Raw genomic sequence first — 7,744 nt, 5'->3', positions numbered from 1 at the left:
GACTTAGAATGTAAGAGGGAGATGAAAAGGGAAGGGAGAAATTCAAATACATTCTATTTTTATACCCATAAAGCATAAATCCATTATATTAATTTTCTTTTGATATATATGTCTCTTTATCATTGCCTTAAATCTCATTTTTTCTATGATGATTGCCATATTATTTTGAATATATATATAGAATCTACATTACCTAAGAATATGTATATATAAGGAAATGAAAAATGATAAATATGGAGGATAACATCTAGAAAAATCATTATTCCCATGATACGATTTCTTCCATAATAAACTGATTTTCTGCTACAAAAGTTTCACACAACAAAGATCTTTCATATGAACTACTTTTAATATGGATAAATAGATTATTCAAGTATCATTGTCTCTTTTTTTTATATGATGTTTTAGTGATTGTATGGAAAGTGAAAAATGAGTGAATGAAGGGAACTATAGGTCTAAATATTGTTGATACCAAAAATATAACCCTTATTTTTTTCAAACCAAAATTATTTTAAAAGCTCACAGGTTATTATTGTATAAAGTAAAAATTTCTAATAGAATTCTTAAACCATCAAAATATTCCTTATGTAGAGTAATATTGAAACCCAATGAGTTTGTATAGTATATAAGAGAACACGTTCTTCTCGTTATCACTTAGCATGATACTTAAGGGTTAAGGGTTACCAATATCAATGTATTTATGCTAAAAAAATATCCCTTGTAAAATTTCAATGCAAAGCAAGATTGAGACAAATTAAACACGATATATATAGTAGGTCAAGCTTCTTTTTATTTTTAAATAAGGGTAATAGTTGTGATGCAACATAGTCTTTTACTCTACTGCTATTTAATTGATTTTTTTTGCATTGTGTTTTTTCGGTAATGATATATTCGTTTTTCAATAATAAAATAAAATAAATAACTCCGCACAATAGGATATAAGCTTTGCACAATGAGCTAAGTTTCGCATAATAGGCTATAAGCTCTACATAATGAGCTAAGTTTCACACAATAGGCTAATTTTCTCGCTTCTGCACAATAGGCTAAGTTTCCCGCACAAAATTTATTAGTTGTTTTATCGGTAATGATGTATTCATTTTCCAATAATAAAGGTAATGACATATTCGTTTTTCAATAATAAAATAAAGCTCTGCACAATAGGCTATAAGCTCGACACAATGAGCTAAGTTCTACATAATAGTCTATAAGCTTTGCACAATGAGCTAAGTTTCGCACAATAGGCTAAGTTTCTTGCTTTCACAATAGACTAAGTTTCTCACACAAAAGTTATTAGTTGTTTTATTGGTAATGATGTATTCATTTTCCAATAATAAAGGTAATGTCGTATTCATTTTCCAATAATAAAATAAAATAAATAGCTCCACACAATGAGATAAGTTCCACACAATAGGCTAAGTTTCTCGCAAAAAAGTTATTAGTTGTTTTCTTGGTAATGACGTATTTGTTTTCCAATAATAAAATAAAATAAAAATAATTGATTTTTTTGCATAATGTTTTCTCGGTAATGACGTATTCATTTTCCAATAATAAAATAATATAAATAACTCTGCACAATTATTGATAATATTTCAATTGTAAATAATTAGGCATATGTGCGGAAGTGTGGATGAGTTGTATTGTGCAAAGGAAGCTTTCAATGTGTTTCTAGATAGCTTTCTCTGCACAACTAGTCATTTTCTCGTATATATGTTACTAAATCCTTATTCGAGAATGTTTTTCACACTTGCATTTTCTCGTTATTGTTGCCTTTGTTTTCTCATATATACGTTATTAAATCTTTATTCGAGAGTGTTTTTCGCACTTGCATTTTTTTGTTATTGCCACCTACAACTTCTTTTGCACAATTAGTAATCGTTTTGTTTTTTATTCATAATTTTTATCTATTTTAGTTAAAATAAACTAAGTTGAAACTATTTATTGGTAAAGGATAATAGTGTGGAGCATATGCACTTGTCTACCAATGAGTCTTACAAAACAAGTTCATCAGCTAAGAAATTGGCAAATGCAAGTCAGAAAATGACAAAGGTGAATCGTTAATGAAAGATTCACATTTCATTTGAATCATAATTAGAAGTGTAACATATACTATAATCGATAGCATATTTTGTTACATCATCTACCATTAGTCAACACACCTAGATTAGTTATGGAAATATAGTGAATACAAGATGATCACGCTATCACGGATCCTGTGCTTAAGCTATTAGGGTAATGCTTTGGTATGACATCAAATACAAACATACTAGATTAGCTTACCTTTATTGATTGGTCTACGAGCTTCTTAGTGATTCATAACAAAAATGGCCTTGTAACATCTTATTTTGGGTTCGAAAATATTTGTCCGCACAACTATTCGTTTTTTCGTTTAAGCTCTCAAGCTTCCTTGTATGCACTTCCATATTCAACCTTTTGAATTAAAACCAATATCAAAATGCATTACAATTAAAAGGCTTCTCTGCATTTTCCTCATTCCGCACAAATTCTGCACATGCATTTGTTCTCTACATAACCTCTGCACATGAATAACCATCCTTGCACAACTCCTTCCCTAGATAATAATTAAAAAGTCCATTGCGTAGAAGAAGATTTCAAGCTTTCATTGTATTGTTGCTTTTGTCTTTATCATTATTTAATTGATATGTTTGCATAAAGATTTTTAACCTATGTTCGCATTAAATGTTTTTTATTATCAATAGTTTAGTATTAAAAATGAATATCTTATGTTTATATTATTGATAATATTTTAATTAGAAATAATTAGGCACATGTGCGGAAGTGCGGATGAGTTGTAATGTGCAAAGGAAGCTTTTAATGTATGGATCACCTCACTTAGAACAAAAGGATTTTTATTGTTAATATTTTATTTAGTCTTAAATAAGGCATATTTGTTCAATAACATGTTTATGCTTGGATTATTATTTAATTGATTATATCATATAAGGCAGATAAAGGTTGCATGCCCTGGGAAAATTAGAATCGGAACAATACCCTATGGACCACCCTCAATGAAAGTTAACGATATTAATCATTCCGCAAAGACACACGTCTCTAGAATCAAAAGCCCTATGCAACTGCTCTTCCGCACAAACTTTGTAATCCACACAGTAAAAGCTATGCATAATGAAACCTGATAATATTCCCTGTTCTCTCGCACATACCCCATCCTCTGTAAAAATTCATACAATATAATATTTGGAAATTGGTAAAAGTATCTCTACACAACGACTTGTGTATCCTGTTGCCACCTCCCCATCTTATTAATAATATTTTAATTTGTGTGGAAGTGTGAAGAAAGTTCATTGTGCGAAGGAAGCTTTCAATGTATGATAAATAATGTGTATATGTTTGTCTCTATAGCTAATTAAGTGGGGTCTGCATTTCGCCTACATTTATGTCTCAGCACGTGGGTGGACTATACTAGAGCAAGTAGTTATTTTAGTAAATTGTTGACGTATATGAATTTATTGCTAATATTTTAAATGTAAATATTTCGAGTATACGTTTCTTCAAGCTCTTGTGCAAGTGGATATATGCACTTTGTACTAACTGCTAATATTATTGCTCACATTTTAGTTATATCTACTGTTATTTAAGTGATTATGTACAAAAATCACATTAATATTGAATGTGGGTGTGGTTGTGAGTGCATATTTCACCCAATATTTTGTGTTGGACTATGCCTGTTCTGCTCTGCTTTCTCCACATAACGATGTTTGCAAAGCTTCGTTTGCACACGTTATATATCTATGCTTATGTTCATATCTTTGAATATGTTTCAAATAAGGTATTTTTCTGGAAGTGCATAAGACGTCTATTGTGTAGATGAAGCTTTCAATGTGTAGAACATCGCACTTAAAAGGATTATATTGCTAATATTTTAGTATTAAACAATGCATATTTTTTGTTCACAATAAGGTTGAGGAAAATGTTGGACTTACACGACATTGTTGCTCATATTTAAACGATAAATAGTGCATATGCCCCAATCTCCGCAACTAATTAACTGGAGTTTGTATTTCTTCACACTTTACACTACTAGAACAACAATGACAACCACACTCGATAACGTCCTTTGATCAGTCATTGACATTTGATATTACACACAATACTGATCAGAAGTTTACTAAGATAATAAATATACTGAGGAGATATGATGCAAAATATTCCCTACCTCTACTTCTTATTAATTGATTTCCTTCACAAAGTTTTCCGCACAGTGAGCATTTATTCTCCACACACACTTCCTCTGCATAGTAGAAGCTAGCTTTGGAATCTTGCATGTAAAATAAACCTCGAAAATAACGCCAAAAAGGAGAAGCACCTAGTTGGCATGTCACAGTTTGTTATTATATTGCTAGATTTTATTGTTTAGTAGAACAAGGCATAACATAATGCAAAATTATGTTTTAGCGTCCATGTGGTTTTTTTTAGGAAGTTAAATTTAGTTTTTCATTTGAAAAATAAAATTTATATAAATGCCACACCTCAGAAAGGATATTTTAACGGTTACTCCATCAATTAACATGTCTTCGTCAATTAACATGTAAGTGCTTCATGTCATTCAAGTTTCATTGTGCATAGGTTTACATTGTGCGAAGGTGCAAAATTGTCTTGGGTGCCCATGCTTGTTCTGCACTAGTTTCTTTGCCCAACGCTGTCTACCCAACTTCATCCAAACATGCTATATCTGGAGACATACATGAAGTTATTGCTAATACTTTTAAGTGTAAATAATGCTTATTTTTAATATTTCGAATATTTTTTTGTTTAGGCTCTTGTGGAAGTGCTCTTTGTATGGATTTCTACATTTTGCACTAACTGCTAATATTATAGCTAATATTTTATTTAAAAAAAATGCATATCAACACTCAATTCAGTAAAATGAAGGTCATACAACTTTGATTGCACAAACTTTGTAAGAAATGTTTTTATTTCTAGTATATTGTTAATACTTTAGTTATAGATAATGCATATCACTAGTCAATTGAGTAAAAGTTATGCGGAATGCACAAAAAGTTATGTACAAAACAACATTTCATTGAAAAAAAATCTTTGTTGTATGGAGGAAGTGCAATGTACATAGAAAGTTTTTTTTTTTTTTTTTTTTTTTTTTTTTTTGTGCAGAAATCCACAGTTCGCACTAAAATATTTTATTATTATTGGTAATATTTTAGATTTGAAAATTTGATTTTCGCATCATTGAACACATTTGCAATTTGCGCTTAAATGATTTAATCAAATCTTAACTTAGATAAATTGCAATTAGCAATAATGTTAATTTTATTTTAATCAATAACGCAATATGAGATATAAAACAAAGTTTCAAAGCATATGGTTGAATACAAATAAAAAATATTATCATAAAATCGATATAGTCAAGTAGGTTTGAATGCAAAATAATCCTTGTAGTTCAATTTGTAAATAACAACTAGTTCACAGCGTGTTTAGATTCAAGACATAGGGCTTAAAAACAAATTTGCTCAACAAGATCAAAACTAGTTTAATTTTATTTATATCTATGATTTTTGGATTTATAGTTTTTTTAAGTACGATATTTCTTGTGTAAAGCTTTGATTGTGTGGAAACAAGTTGTTGTGCTCAATGATTTTTTTTTTGTAGTATTCTATTATTAAAAGATATATATCTAGAATGTCAAATCATTGACAAATATTCAATTTCATTTAAAGAAACAACACAACACTAAATGTAACAAAAAAGTTGAGACCATATTTATGGAAATTTATAGAAAACACTATGTCATAATAGAATGTAAATGAGTGTGGCCATAACTTAGCATTATATGAGAGAATATTCAAAACATGGTCTTAAAAGGCAAAATTTCTAAGTAGAATTGCAATTGTGTAATGAAAACAATAAGTAAATGAATTTTTTGTAGCGGAAATTGGTGTTATGTTTCCTTGAACGATATTTACAGCTAGAAAACAACAATTTGTAAGATGTATTACAATTCCATGACTCGTTGAAGAAAGACATTGACCATTGTTTTAATATAGTCCTTGTCGAGGGCAACTATGACTTCCATTTCATGTTTTTTTATGAAAATATCTTTTTCAATTTTCTCTAGTTTCTTCTTACACGCCAACAACTAACCAAGAATTCTACCTATTGACCTTGGAAAAATTAATTTGCCATGTGTCAATATGTTCTACAATAAGATCAATGATGTTATTAAACTCTGTTGCCATTTTCTGTTTTTTCTCCTACAATTGAATTTGTAACATGTCCTTTGAAATTAACTTAGAATCTTGCAACATGCTTCCGTCTAAGCCTTTTATAATGTCCATTTCCTTGAAATAGGCATCATATCTCCTTTTGGATAGTTCACTACAAGCATACTTGATATTCTCAAGTGTAGTGACCCTTTCCGCCCATCCAACTTCCAATTGCTTCACTTGTTCAACATTTGGTAACTGTTGGTTTTGATTTTCAAAATCAAAGAGTATTGCTAGCCTACGCTTAAAAGTATTTAATTCATTTTCAACGAATTGCTTGTATTTTGTAAGATCACTATTAACCAAGTCTGTAAATTTCATTATTTTCTCTTGCAAATGCGTTAAATCAAGAACTACTTGTGAGACATCTTCAATAGTTTCTAATATTTCGCATATGTTCTCAAGGATATATGTCTTCATTGTGATAAGCAGATTCACAGCCTTGTTGAATGTTTGTGGTGTTGCAATAGTAGGACTTGACGATGAAGGTGATTGTACTACCATTGGATCATTAATAGAGGAGATAGATTTGGATGTCTTGTAGTTCTTTTAATTTCCTTTTCAACATATGATCTTTTTCAAGCACATTGGTAGCATGTTGAGTAATTGCATCATTAGTAGAATGTTGCAATACCATTAGCCCCATCATATCAATGACAGACAGATCAATATCCACGTGTTCTTGATCAATAATATTTTCATTTTAAAGCTTTACCTTTTCAAATATCAATATTTTGCTAGACTTTTCATAATTTTCATTTTGAAATGTCATAGGGCATTCATCGAAAAATGATAAATATGGAGGATAACATCTAAAAAAATTAGTATGCCAATGATATGATTTCTTCCATAATAAACTAATATATTGCTACAGAAGTTTCACACAATAGGGATCTTTCATATGAGCTACTTTTAATATGGATAAATAGAGTATTCAAGTATCATTGTCTATTTTTTCAAAAATGATGTTTTAGTGATTGTATGGAAAGTGAAAAATGAGTGAATGAAGGGAACTATAGGTCTAAATATTGTTGATACCAAAAATATAACCCTTATTTTTTTCAAAACCAAAATTACTTTAAAAGCTCAAAGGTTATTATTTGTATAAAGTAAAAATTTCTAACAGAATTCATAAACCATCAAAATATTCCTTATGCAGAGTAAGATTGAAACCCAATGAGTATGTATAGTATATAAGAGAACAAATTCTTCTCGTTATCACTTAGCATGATACTTAAGAGTTAAGGGTTACCAATATCAATGCATGTATGATAAAAAAAATATGTAGAAACCCTTGTAAAATTTCAATGCAAAGCAAGATTGAGACAACTAAACACGCCATATGGTAGGTCAAGCTTCCTTTTATTTTCAAACAAGGATAATAGTTGTGATGCAACATAGTCCCTTCGTCTACCGCTATTTAATTGATTTTTTTTGCATAGTTTTTTCTCGATAATGACATATTCGTTTTCCAATAATAAAATAAAATA

This window comes from Pinus tabuliformis, chromosome X (assembly GCF_031772625.1).
Source record: "Pinus tabuliformis cultivar Carrire ecotype Pingquan chromosome X, CPIR1, whole genome shotgun sequence".
NCBI lineage: Eukaryota > Viridiplantae > Streptophyta > Pinopsida > Pinales > Pinaceae > Pinus > Pinus tabuliformis.
The sequence above is the reverse complement of the archived record's forward strand: the minus strand, read 5'-3'. Positions refer to the sequence as shown.